General features: G+C 55.8%; 2 non-coding genes across 2 annotated transcripts; both read right to left on the reverse strand.

Annotated features, from left to right (window-relative positions):
- Window positions 1-2,860: 2,860 nt before the first annotated feature.
- Window positions 2,861-2,932, reverse strand: TRNAQ-CUG (transfer RNA glutamine (anticodon CUG)). The gene has a single exon. It is a non-coding gene; the product is annotated as a tRNA-Gln (tRNA).
- Window positions 2,933-8,694: 5,762 nt separating this feature from the next.
- Window positions 8,695-8,766, reverse strand: TRNAQ-CUG (transfer RNA glutamine (anticodon CUG)). The gene has a single exon. It is a non-coding gene; the product is annotated as a tRNA-Gln (tRNA).
- Between the last annotated feature and the right edge of the window lie 5,364 nt (window positions 8,767-14,130).

Genomic DNA, 14,130 nt, shown 5'->3' on the forward strand with positions numbered 1-14,130 from the left:
CGGGCAGAAAAGACAGGTTCTGGCAGAGCCTGCTGAGCGTAAGCAAGGTCCCTGAGGCCCTCAAGCTTGCCCTCAGCCCACAATGGCTTTTCCTTGCCCTTGAGCTTTGCCACATCCCTGGAGATATGAGTCTCTTCTCCCACCATCTCCTGTGAGCCTACAATGACCCGCTGGAGAGGCGTATCTCCCCGGGTCAGCATGAGCCCCTGGACTGAAAGCACTTGAGAGCTGACTGGAGGCGTCCCTAATAGCTGAATAACGTGACTGGTGGCCAAGCTCACCGTGAAGAAGGCGACGGAACAAGTGTCATCCGTGTGATGGAAGGCCACGTAAAATCTCTGCCCAGCTAGCCTGAGACCTCTGAGCCAGTGGGTTTTTGCAGGCCTGGACACAAATTAAATATATTGGCATTCGATGGTATGCAGCTGGAGCAAAACATTTCAGGTGAAAGAGGCCAGGGCTTAATCACCATTGGGGCTTCAGCGAGCAGTAACTGCTAGGTGTTCAGATGCTTCATGAGCAAGGAATGTTTGTGGCCCCATGGGGCTCTGGGACGCAGCATAAAAGCCTGCGCTGCTCCTGGCTCCGCATGCTCCTCTCTTGCCTCCTTTTCCTCAAGGAGCAAGGTAAGCCCGCGTCCGCTCCATCTCTCCCCGTGGGCTGAACTGCTATCATGGTGGTTACTCAGGCTGACACTTGGGCTGCCTCAGCCTGGCCCTACAACAGAACTGTTTGAGGGCTGCCACCTCTTTGCCTTTTGATGGTGGTGGCCGGGGAGAGGTGGGAAGGGAGGGGTTCTTTCAAGCAGAAGGGGATCAATGGGGCTCAGCCGCAGGGAGGTCTGCCCACCAGAATTTGCACCTGCAGCACGTGCTCTCTAACCAACTGGACAAGCTCATCCAGTGCCTTCTTCAATGCAGCAGTGTTAGTTCTGGGGATGGAATGTGATCAGTCTTTCCACAGGCGCTTTACACCCACTGTGCTGGGTCCTATCTCAAAGGGGGTCAGCCTTCCCATCCCGCGCAACTCAGAGGGCACAGTGAGTGTTGTGGGAGCTGTAGGCACAGTGTGCATTTATAAGAGGTGATTTCTGAGATAGCTGTTCAACCCAGCCTGTTTGAGCTGGGTCCATTTCATCAATCTTTACCCATGCTATCGTACCAGGAAACGCAGGAGGAGGTCCTGGTGGAATCGGTAGTCAGTTAGGCAGGTCTTTGCTCCCAGTCCTTCAGATCTAGCCCTAGGGTGTTGTGCGCGTTAGTAAAATCAGCTGCAGGTTCTTTCTGGATGTGGAGCTCAAAACAGAGGTGCATGGCAGCAAAGTATATCTTCAGCGAGAGTGGAAGAAACAATAGACAGGCTGATGTTGGAGTCCGTGTTTCCTCCCTGCTCTGTGTTTCAGCTTTGCCTCCCTCACCGAGAGATGTCTTGCTTCAGACCCTGTCCCCCACGCCCCTGCGGAGCCTGTGGCCCAACCCCACTTGCAAGCAGCTGCAGCGAGCCCTGCGTCACCCGCTGTGCTGACTCGACGGTGGCCATCGAGGCTTCCCCGGTGGTGGTGACCCTGCCGGGCCCCATCCTCACCTCTTTCCCGCAGAGCACAGCCGTGGGATCCTCTCTGTCAGCTGCTGTCGGGAGCTCCCTCAGCACCGGGGGGGTTCCCATCTCTTCTGGGGGCTCCCTTGGTCTGGGGGGGTCAGGGCTGTGTCTGCCTATCCCCCGCTGCAGTCTGAACTGCTGAAGCCGGCGCATCATCCCCTTTGGAGCGGGAAGGAAGACGGGAACTCTGCAGCAGGAGTGTGGCCGCGGCTTGCCGATGGGCTGGGTGTCCCCATCCCAGCAGGCAGGAGGGACCTGCGCCCGCTGCTCCTCACTGCATGGCAGGCCTCGCCGTGCCTCCCCTGGCTCCGATTTGCTCTGAGCTCCTTGAGAAAGGGCTCGTTCTTTTCTGCTTTGCTGAATCTCCTGCTGATGGGGAGAGGGTGCTGGAGTTAGGGACTGCTCTTGGTGGGCTGCGATTGCCACCAGGTAGAGCAGAATGGGAAAAGGCAAGCGCTTTGTGTGGAGCTTCTCCTTGGGCAGCGGGCCATTTTCTTTGCCTCCCCGAACCCTGCAGACGTGTGTCTTGGTCTCTGCCCTGTGCCACCGCATTTGCTCCTTCTCATTAAAGACTTTGTGCAGCGTAGCTGGAGACTCGTGGTGGTTTGTTTCCCCCCCCGCCTCGGCTGGCCAACACCGCTGAAAGGAAGAAGGAGAACCTGCTCTCTCCCATGACAGTGAGTCTGCCCCCCTGCATGGGGCACTCCCAGCTGTGGGTGGAGCTCCCTGAGCCGGAGCACCAAAAATAAGCAAGCAGGCAAGGGAAAGTCAGAAACGCCTCAGAGCAACGGAGAGAGCAAGAAGCACTGGACAGAATTGGAAATACAAGTACTGCCACAAACAGTGGTGGTCAAAGATGGGAAACGTGTGCCCAGGGAGGTTGCAGAGTCTCCATCTCTGGAGATGTGCAGCATCCAACCAGACAAAGGATGAAAAACGGCCTCTACTTGGCCTTGCTTTGAGCTGGGCTCAGGCTCAGACTGCATCGTGTCTCCACCCTGTCTGCTGTGTGATTCTCTGAGGCCCTGCTGGAGGCCCTCATCCAGGAGCAGCCATCAAGCAGAAGTCAGCAGAGAGGGAGCGCTGGCCATTTCTGACGAAAGCTGCAGAGACTTGGTGGGCACAGGGTAGAAGGGTCACTGATGTCAGTGCCAGTGCTGCAAGCGCAGGAAAAGAAGGAAGATGTGAGTGCATCAAAGAATTGACCCAAGAGCAAGTCAAGGGAATTGGGTGTAAGCATGGTGAGGGAGCCAAAAGGACCAGGCCCCACTGAGGTTTGCACTCAGATCGCTGGATTCAGAGTCCAGAGTGCTTACCATTACACCATGGGACCTCCTGGATGGTGCTTCTTTTTCCACTGTGGTCACCCTCACTCAGCCAAATCCCCCTGGCCAAGCCTGGCAGTCTCTCTGTCTCCCTGCCCATCACCAAGTATGGCCTCTCTACAGGGCCACCAAGCGTTCTCTGCTCATTTCACCTTTGGAGGGAGCTGCAGACCTCTTTGGGCAAGCCTGGTATGCCCTCTCTTGCAAGACCCAGGCTGTGAACCCCTTGCTTCTCCCTAATTAAACCTGGTTATGAAGTTTCCAGTAGAACCTCTTCAACGTTGCACCTCACAGGGGACCTTCACGGACCAGTCATCGGTGGTTCGATGCCTGCACTTGCCATCTCTTCTCCACTTGGAGAAGAAGAGAAGGCTCCGGGGAGACCTTATAGCAGCCTTCCAGTACCCAAAGGGGGACTACACGAGAGACGGAGAGGGACTCTTGATCAGGGAGTGGAGCCATAGGAGGAGGGGGAAGGGTTTTGAACTGAAAGAGGGGACATTTAGACTAGGTATTAGGAAGAAATTCTTTACTGTGAGGTTGGTTGCCCAGAGAAGCTGTGGATGCCCCATGCCTGGAGGTGTTCATGACCAGGCTGGATGGGGCTGTCAGCAACCTGGTCTAGTGGGAGGTGTCCCTGCCCATGGCAGGGGGGTTGGAACTTGATGATCTTTAAGGCCCCTTCTAACACAAACCATTCTATGATTCTACCTCTGCTGCTGCCTCCCTTCACCCCCGTGTTGGACAACCTGCCAATCTGCCGGTGTAAGGTATTGCCTCTCTGGTTTCTCACCTGGAGCTAGTATGAAGCAGCCATTAACTAGATATGCTTACTCTTGGTTGCAGTCCTAGCCGAGCTCCTGACCTTGCTGAACGAGGGGACGAAGAGAGAGGGCAGGGAATGAGGTTCAACAGAGGGAAGAGTTGGCACCAGGACCCAAAGCAGCGTGTTACTGATTGCACAAGCTGGACTGCCGACTTCTGCTGGGACCGAGGCAGTATGGCAGGACCCAGTCCCCGAAGGTCTTGGAAACAGGGAAGGTATGTTTGGTATGCAGATACTCTGCAGCTGCAGGAGGAGGAATGCCCCTTGTGGGGCTGAGACAGCATTCCTCCAAGCAGTGGAGGGTGCTCCTGGGGCTCTGCTAGGCTTACTCAGCAATCGGGGAGAAAGGATTCTGGGCCAGTGGATGTAGTGGGCCAGTGGGTGTAGTGGGCCAGTGCAGGCAGGTTCCTCGCTTTTCTCTTTGGTTTCCTTCCTGGCAGCACCAGCTGCTGGGGCTGCCATGGTCCCCAGCCTGTTTGCTTCCCCAAGCTCATGGTAACTGCTCCTACCGCTGTAGGCTCTGATGCTGCTCCTCCCTGGGGAGAACCCTTTGTGCCCCCCTTACAGGATTCAGTGTGCAGCCAGAGACCTCCCAGAGCTCCCCAGGGCCTGGGACCTGCAGCTCGGGCCAGGCTGTCCCACACAGGACACCAGGTCAATCCAGGTCCTGCACTCCTGAGGCCTTTCTGTCTGAGGGCAGACCTTGGCAAGCCAGAGAGCCACCTTCACCCAGCAGACCTCTTCTGTGGCTCATACTTCCTGACTGCGGTCCTTCTGAAAATTGCAACCTGGCTCAGTGTTGCAATTGGCTCAGTGTTATCCAGCTGGGTCCAGCACAGGGCAGCCCCTTACCCCTTCTCACAGAGGCCACCCGCTGCCCTCCATACCAACGCCTGGCCACATACAGCCAATACAGTGCCCACTGGGAATACCTGCTCGGACCTGCTCCTGGCTGGACCTGCGAGTGGGCATGGCAGCAAACAGACTAGGATGGAGAAAGCCATAGGGTTAGGAGTGAAGACTCATCCCAAGGATTTACAGTGAAATCTGTGTTGGAAGAGACTTTCTCTCCTCTCTCCAGGCCTTCTGGCCAGAAGGGTCTTCTAGTCACTGGCATGAAACTGAAATGCAGAGCAGGTGGATTCCTTACACACAGCAGCCCTGTTGCTCTCCAAGGTGGCAGATGAAGCACACTCCGACCTCTTGGTGCATGCAGATCAAACCTAGAAGTAGATGGGTTTTTAAAGTGGGATGAAACAATTCAGCTGAGAATGAGGTAAAGAAAAGGGAATCCTTGAGGTATCACTATAGAGAAGACAAGAAAACTTCCATTCAACCCATCAGCAGACCTTACCCCATAACCCTAGCATCTGCTCTCCAGTGCAGCCACTTAAAGGCAATGGCCAGGAAGGCAGCTGCAGTACAAGATTAGACAGAAGTAGCAGCTGATTCAGGAACGGTGCTAAAACCTGAGGAAATGCCCTTGAGGAAAGCGGCACTTTTAGAGGAATGAGGCTATGAGCTCTGGTATCCCTGTCACGCCTGAGACAGGGGCACAGTGTCCACTGAAGCCAACAGCACGATGGCTCATGTTTGCCTGGAGCTCAGGGTTTTTCCCGACTCTTCCACATCACGATGACTCCCAGGTGCTCTGGGAGACCGATCCCATGTCCCTTTGAAATGTGAAATGCAGGGAACGAGCCACCCCATCCTTTACCCAGAAAAGAGAGCCATGAGCTTTTGGCTCCCTGCCCCGAGGCTCTCCTCAAAAGCAGACCATCCAAGCCTTTGGCCTCTGGGGTGAACTGACTGAGCAAAACAGGTCAATTTGGGTGCGGGTTTTCTCCTTCAGGGGAGGACGCGGGCATCTCTTTGATCACCCTCCTACGCGCTGATTTGCTCTTTTCCATCAGGTTCTCCGCTTCCCAAGCTGAGCCCAAACCCCTGGTTGGAAGAAGCGTGAGGGCCTGGTCAAGTCATCAGGGTACATGGCAATGGAGATCCCAGGGAGAGATTAGTTGAGAGGGACCTGCCCGACCCTCTGCTCTTCATCGTGAAGAAACTGCCTTTGTTCCCTGGGCTCGCGGGCAGAAAAGACAGGTTCTGGCAGAGCCTGCTGAGCGTAAGCAAGGTCCCTGAGGCCCTCAAGCTTGCCCTCAGCCCACAATGGTTTTTCCTTGCCGTTGAGCTTTGCCACATCCCTGGAGATATGAGTCTCTTCTCCCACCATCTCCTGTGAGCCTACAATGACCCGCTGGAGAGGCGTATCTCCCCGGGTCAGCATGAGCCCCTGGACTGAAAGCACTTGAGAGCTGACTGGAGGCGTCCCTAATAGCTGAATAACGTGACTGGTGGCCAAGCTCACCGTGAAGAAGGCGACGGAACAAGTGTCATCCGTGTGATGGAAAGCCACGTAAAATCTCTGCCCAGCTAGCCTGAGACCTCTGAGCCAGTGGGTTTTTGCAGGCCTGGACACAAATTAAATATATTGGCATTCGATGGTATGCAGCTGGAGCAAAACATTTCAGGTGAAAGAGGCCAGGGCTTAATCACCATTGGGGCTTCAGCGAGCAGTAACTGCTAGGTGTTCAGATGCTTCATGAGCAAGGAATGTTTGTGGCCCCATGGGGCTCTGGGACGCAGCATAAAAGCCTGCGCTGCTCCTGGCTCCGCATGCTCCTCTCTTGCCTCCTTTTCCTCAAGGAGCAAGGTAAGCCCGCGTCCGCTCCATCTCTCCCCGTGGGCTGAACTGCTATCATGGTGGTTACTCAGGCTGACACTTGGGCTGCCTCAGCCTGGCCCTACAACAGAACTGTTTGAGGGCTGCCACCTCTTTGCCTTTTGATGGTGGTGGCCGGGGAGAGGTGGGAAGGGAGGGGTTCTTTCAAGCAGAAGGGGATCAATGGGGCTCAGCCGCAGGGAGGTCTGCCCACCAGAATTTGCACCTGCAGCACGTGCTCTCTAACCAACTGGACAAGCTCATCCAGTGCCTTCTTCAATGCAGCAGTGTTAGTTCTGGGGATGGAATGTGATCAGTCTTTCCACAGGCGCTTTACACCCACTGTGCTGGGTCCTATCTCAAAGGGGGTCAGCCTTCCCATCCCGCGCAACTCGGAGGGCACAGTGAGTGTTGTGGGAGCTGTAGGCACAGTGTGCATTTATAAGAGGTGATTTCTGAGATAGCTGTTCAACCCAGCCTGTTTGAGCTGGGTCCATTTCATCAATCTTTACCCATGCTATCGTACCAGGAAACGCAGGAGGAGGTCCTGGTGGAATCGGTAGTCAGTTAGGCAGGTCTTTGCTCCCAGTCCTTCAGATCTAGCCCTAGGGTGTTGTGCGCGTTAGTAAAATCAGCTGCAGGTTCTTTCTGGATGTGGAGCTCAAAACAGAGGTGCATGGCAGCAAAGTATATCTTCAGCGAGAGTGGAAGAAACAATAGACAGGCTGATGTTGGAGTCCGTATTTCCTCCCTGCTCTGTGTTTCAGCTTTGCCTCCCTCACCGAGAGATGTCTTGCTTCAGACCCTGTCCCCCACGCCCCTGCGGAGCCTGTGGCCCAACCCCACTTGCAAGCAGCTGCAGCGAGCCCTGCGTCACCCGCTGTGCTGACTCGACGGTGGCCATCGAGGCTTCCCCGGTGGTGGTGACCCTGCCGGGCCCCATCCTCACCTCTTTCCCGCAGAGCACAGCCGTGGGATCCTCTCTGTCAGCTGCTGTCGGGAGCTCCCTCAGCACCGGGGGGGTTCCCATCTCTTCTGGGGGCTCCCTTGGTCTGGGGGGGTCAGGGCTGTGTCTGCCTATCCCCCGCTGCAGTCTGAACTGCTGAAGCCGGCGCATCATCCCCTTTGGAGCGGGAAGGAAGACGGGAACTCTGCAGCAGGAGTGTGGCCGCGGCTTGCCGATGGGCTGGGTGTCCCCATCCCAGCAGGCAGGAGGGACCTGCGCCCGCTGCTCCTCACTGCATGGCAGGCCTCGCCGTGCCTCCCCTGGCTCCGATTTGCTCTGAGCTCCTTGAGAAAGGGCTCGTTCTTTTCTGCTTTGCTGAATCTCCTGCTGATGGGGAGAGGGTGCTGGAGTTAGGGACTGCTCTTGGTGGGCTGCGATTGCCACCAGGTAGAGCAGAATGGGAAAAGGCAAGCGCTTTGTGTGGAGCTTCTCCTTGGGCAGCGGGCCATTTTCTTTGCCTCCCCGAACCCTGCAGACGTGTGTCTTGGTCTCTGCCCTGTGCCACCGCATTTGCTCCTTCTCATTAAAGACTTTGTGCAGCGTAGCTGGAGACTCGTGGTGGTTTGTTTCCCCCCCCGCCTCGGCTGGCCAACACCGCTGAAAGGAAGAAGGAGAACCTGCTCTCTCCCATGACAGTGAGTCTGCCCCCCTGCATGGGGCACTCCCAGCTGTGGGTGGAGCTCCCTGAGCCGGAGCACCAAAAATAAGCAAGCAGGCAAGGGAAAGTCAGAAACGCCTCAGAGCAACGGAGAGAGCAAGAAGCACTGGACAGAATTGGAAATACAAGTACTGCCACAAACAGTGGTGGTCAAAGATGGGAAACGTGTGCCCAGGGAGGTTGCAGAGTCTCCATCTCTGGAGATGTGCAGCATCCAACCAGACAAAGGATGAAAAACGGCCTCTACTTGGCCTTGCTTTGAGCTGGGCTCAGGCTCAGACTGCATCGTGTCTCCACCCTGTCTGCTGTGTGATTCTCTGAGGCCCTGCTGGAGGCCCTCATCCAGGAGCAGCCATCAAGCAGAAGTCAGCAGAGAGGGAGCGCTGGCCATTTCTGATGAAAGCTGCAGAGACTTGGTGGGCACAGGGTAGAAGGGTCACTGATGTCAGTGCCAGTGCTGCAAGCGCAGGAAAAGAAGGAAGATGTGAGTGCATCAAAGAATTGACCCAAGAGCAAGTCAAGGGAATTGGGTGTAAGCATGGTGAGGGAGCCAAAAGGACCAGGCCCCACTGAGGTTTGCACTCAGATCGCTGGATTCAGAGTCCAGAGTGCTTACCATTACACCATGGGACCTCCTGGATGGTGCTTCTTTTTCCACTGTGGTCACCCTCACTCAGCCAAATCCCCCTGGCCAAGCCTGGCAGTCTCTCTGTCTCCCTGCCCATCACCAAGTATGGCCTCTCTACAGGGCCACCAAGCGTTCTCTGCTCATTTCACCTTTGGAGGGAGCTGCAGACCTCTTTGGGCAAGCCTGGTATGCCCTCTCTTGCAAGACCCAGGCTGTGAACCCCTTGCTTCTCCCTAATTAAACCTGGTTATGAAGTTTCCAGTAGAACCTCTTCAACGTTGCACCTCACAGGGGACCTTCACGGACCAGTCATCGGTGGTTCGATGCCTGCACTTGCCATCTCTTCTCCACTTGGAGAAGAAGAGAAGGCTCCGGGGAGACCTTATAGCAGCCTTCCAGTACCCAAAGGGGGACTACACGAGAGACGGAGAGGGACTCTTGATCAGGGAGTGGAGCCATAGGAGGAGGGGGAAGGGTTTTGAACTGAAAGAGGGGACATTTAGACTAGGTATTAGGAAGAAATTCTTTACTGTGAGGTTGGTTGCCCAGAGAAGCTGTGGATGCCCCATGCCTGGAGGTGTTCATGACCAGGCTGGATGGGGCTGTCAGCAACCTGGTCTAGTGGGAGGTGTCCCTGCCCATGGCAGGGGGGTTGGAACTTGATGATCTTTAAGGCCCCTTCTAACACAAACCATTCTATGATTCTACCTCTGCTGCTGCCTCCCTTCACCCCCGTGTTGGACAACCTGCCAATCTGCCGGTGTAAGGTATTGCCTCTCTGGTTTCTCACCTGGAGCTAGTATGAAGCAGCCATTAACTAGATATGCTTACTCTTGGTTGCAGTCCTAGCCGAGCTCCTGACCTTGCTGAACGAGGGGACGAAGAGAGAGGGCAGGGAATGAGGTTCAACAGAGGGAAGAGTTGGCACCAGGACCCAAAGCAGCGTGTTACTGATTGCACAAGCTGGACTGCCGACTTCTGCTGGGACCGAGGCAGTATGGCAGGACCCAGTCCCCGAAGGTCTTGGAAACAGGGAAGGTATGTTTGGTATGCAGATACTCTGCAGCTGCAGGAGGAGGAATGCCCCTTGTGGGGCTGAGACAGCATTCCTCCAAGCAGTGGAGGGTGCTCCTGGGGCTCTGCTAGGCTTACTCAGCAATCGGGGAGAAAGGATTCTGGGCCAGTGGATGTAGTGGGCCAGTGGGTGTAGTGGGCCAGTGCAGGCAGGTTCCTCGCTTTTCTCTTTGGTTTCCTTCCTGGCAGCACCAGCTGCTGGGGCTGCCATGGTCCCCAGCCTGTTTGCTTCCCCAAGCTCATGGTAACTGCTCCTACCGCTGTAGGCTCTGATGCTGCTCCTCCCTGGGGAGAACCCTTTGTGCCCCCCTTACAGGATTCAGTGTGCAGCCAGAGACCTCCCAGAGCTCCCCAGGGCCTGGGACCTGCAGCTCGGGCCAGGCTGTCCCACACAGGACACCAGGTCAATCCAGGTCCTGCACTCCTGAGGCCTTTCTGTCTGAGGGCAGACCTTGGCAAGCCAGAGAGCCACCTTCACCCAGCAGACCTCTTCTGTGGCTCATACTTCCTGACTGCGGTCCTTCTGAAAATTGCAACCTGGCTCAGTGTTGCAATTGGCTCAGTGTTATCCAGCTGGGTCCAGCACAGGGCAGCCCCTTACCCCTTCTCACAGAGGCCACCCGCTGCCCTCCATACCAACGCCTGGCCACATACAGCCAATACAGTGCCCACTGGGAATACCTGCTCGGACCTGCTCCTGGCTGGACCTGCGAGTGGGCATGGCAGCAAACAGACTAGGATGGAGAAAGCCATAGGGTTAGGAGTGAAGACTCATCCCAAGGATTTACAGTGAAATCTGTGTTGGAAGAGACTTTCTCTCCTCTCTCCAGGCCTTCTGGCCAGAAGGGTCTTCTAGTCACTGGCATGAAACTGAAATGCAGAGCAGGTGGATTCCTTACACACAGCAGCCCTGTTGCTCTCCAAGGTGGCAGATGAAGCACACTCCGACCTCTTGGTGCATGCAGATCAAACCTAGAAGTAGATGGGTTTTTAAAGTGGGATGAAACAATTCAGCTGAGAATGAGGTAAAGAAAAGGGAATCCTTGAGGTATCACTATAGAGAAGACAAGAAAACTTCCATTCAACCCATCAGCAGACCTTACCCCATAACCCTAGCATCTGCTCTCCAGTGCAGCCACTTAAAGGCAATGGCCAGGAAGGCAGCTGCAGTACAAGATTAGACAGAAGTAGCAGCTGATTCAGGAACGGTGCTAAAACCTGAGGAAATGCCCTTGAGGAAAGCGGCACTTTTAGAGGAATGAGGCTATGAGCTCTGGTATCCCTGTCACGCCTGAGACAGGGGCACAGTGTCCACTGAAGTCCACAGCATGATGAGTCATGTTTGCCTGGAGCTCAGGGTTTTTCCCGACTCTTCCACATCACGATGACTCCCAGGTGCTCTGGGAGACCGATCCCATGTCCCTTTGAAATGTGAAATGCAGGGAACGAGCCACCCCATCCTTTACCCAGAAAAGAGAGCCATGAGCTTTTGGCTCCCTGCCCCGAGGCTCTCCTCAAAAGCAGACCATCCAAGCCTTTGGCCTCTGGGGTGAACTGACTGAGCAAAACAGGTCAATTTGGGTGCGGGTTTTCCCCTTCAGGGGAGGACGCGGGCATCTCTTTGATCACCCTCCTACGCGCTGATTTGCTCTTTTCCATCAGGTTCTCCGCTTCCCAAGCTGAGCCCAAACCCCTGGTTGGAAGAAGCGTGAGGGCCTGGTCAAGTCATCAGGGTACATGGCAATGGAGATCCCAGGGAGAGATTAGTTGAGAGGGACCTGCCCGACCCTCTGCTCTTCATCGTGAAGAAACTGCCTTTGTTCCCTGGGCTCGCGGGCAGAAAAGACAGGTTCTGGCAGAGCCTGCTGAGCGTAAGCAAGGTCCCTGAGGCCCTCAAGCTTGCCCTCAGCCCACAATGGTTTTTCCTTGCCGTTGAGCTTTGCCACATCCCTGGAGATATGAGTCTCTTCTCCCACCATCTCCTGTGAGCCTACAATGACCCGCTGGAGAGGCGTATCTCCCCGGGTCAGCATGAGCCCCTGGACTGAAAGCACTTGAGAGCTGACTGGAGGCGTCCCTAATAGCTGAATAACGTGACTGGTGGCCAAGCTCACCGTGAAGAAGGCGACGGAACAAGTGTCATCCGTGTGATGGAAAGCCACGTAAAATCTCTGCCCAGCTAGCCTGAGACCTCTGAGCCAGTGGGTTTTTGCAGGCCTGGACACAAATTAAATATATTGGCATTCGATGGTATGCAGCTGGAGCAAAACATTTCAGGTGAAAGAGGCCAGGGCTTAATCACCATTGGGGCTTCAGCGAGCAGTAACTGCTAGGTGTTCAGATGCTTCATGAGCAAGGAATGTTTGTGGCCCCATGGGGCTCTGGGACGCAGCATAAAAGCCTGCGCTGCTCCTGGCTCCGCATGCTCCTCTCTTGCCTCCTTTTCCTCAAGGAGCAAGGTAAGCCCGCGTCCGCTCCATCTCTCCCCGTGGGCTGAACTGCTATCATGGTGGTTACTCAGGCTGACACTTGGGCTGCCTCAGCCTGGCCCTACAACAGAACTGTTTGAGGGCTGCCACCTCTTTGCCTTTTGATGGTGGTGGCCGGGGAGAGGTGGGAAGGGAGGGGTTCTTTCAAGCAGAAGGGGATCAATGGGGCTCAGCCGCAGGGAGGTCTGCCCACCAGAATTTGCACCTGCAGCACGTGCTCTCTAACCAACTGGACAAGCTCATCCAGTGCCTTCTTCAATGCAGCAGTGTTAGTTCTGGGGATGGAATGTGATCAGTCTTTCCACAGGCGCTTTACACCCACTGTGCTGGGTCCTATCTCAAAGGGGGTCAGCCTTCCCATCCCGCGCAACTCAGAGGGCACAGTGAGTGTTGTGGGAGCTGTAGGCACAGTGTGCATTTATAAGAGGTGATTTCTGAGATAGCTGTTCAACCCAGCCTGTTTGAGCTGGGTCCATTTCATCAATCTTTACCCATGCTATCGTACCAGGAAACGCAGGAGGAGGTCCTGGTGGAATCGGTAGTCAGTTAGGCAGGTCTTTGCTCCCAGTCCTTCAGATCTAGCCCTAGGGTGTTGTGCGCGTTAGTAAAATCAGCTGCAGGTTCTTTCTGGATGTGGAGCTCAAAACAGAGGTGCATGGCAGCAAAGTATATCTTCAGCGAGAGTGGAAGAAACAATAGACAGGCTGATGTTGGAGTCCGTGTTTCCTCCCTGCTCTGTGTTTCAGCTTTGCCTCCCTCACCGAGAGATGTCTTGCTTCAGACCCTGTCCCCCACGCCCCTGCGGAGCCTGTGGCCCAACCCCACTTGCAAGCAGCTGCAGCGAGCCCTGCGTCACCCGCTGTGCTGACTCGACGGTGGCCATCGAGGCTTCCCCGGTGGTGGTGACCCTGCCGGGCCCCATCCTCACCTCTTTCCCGCAGAGCACAGCCGTGGGATCCTCTCTGTCAGCTGCTGTCGGGAGCTCCCTCAGCACCGGGGGGGTTCCCATCTCTTCTGGGGGCTCCCTTGGTCTGGGGGGGTCAGGGCTGTGTCTGCCTATCCCCCGCTGCAGTCTGAACTGCTGAAGCCGGCGCATCATCCCCTTTGGAGCGGGAAGGAAGACGGGAACTCTGCAGCAGGAGTGTGGCCGCGGCTTGCCGATGGGCTGGGTGTCCCCATCCCAGCAGGCAGGAGGGACCTGCGCCCGCTGCTCCTCACTGCATGGCAGGCCTCGCCGTGCCTCCCCTGGCTCCGATTTGCTCTGAGCTCCTTGAGAAAGGGCTCGTTCTTTTCTGCTTTGCTGAATCTCCTGCTGATGGGGAGAGGGTGCTGGAGTTAGGGACTGCTCTTGGTGGGCTGCGATTGCCACCAGGTAGAGCAGAATGGGAAAAGGCAAGCGCTTTGTGTGGAGCTTCTCCTTGGGCAGCGGGCCATTTTCTTTGCCTCCCCGAACCCTGCAGACGTGTGTCTTGGTCTCTGCCCTGTGCCACCGCATTTGCTCCTTCTCATTAAAGACTTTGTGCAGCGTAGCTGGAGACTCGTGGTGGTTTGTTTCCCCCCCCGCCTCGGCTGGCCAACACCGCTGAAAGGAAGAAGGAGAACCTGCTCTCTCCCATGACAGTGAGTCTGCCCCCCTGCATGGGGCACTCCCAGCTGTGGGTGGAGCTCCCTGAGCCGGAGCACCAAAAATAAGCAAGCAGGCAAGGGAAAGTCAGAAACGCCTCAGAGCAACGGAGAGAGCAAGAAGCACTGGACAGAATTGGAAATACAAGTACTGCCACAAACAGTGGTGGTCAAAGATGGGAA

This window comes from Numenius arquata, unplaced genomic scaffold, assembly GCF_964106895.1.
Source record: "Numenius arquata unplaced genomic scaffold, bNumArq3.hap1.1 HAP1_SCAFFOLD_90, whole genome shotgun sequence".
Lineage (NCBI taxonomy): Eukaryota > Metazoa > Chordata > Aves > Charadriiformes > Scolopacidae > Numenius > Numenius arquata.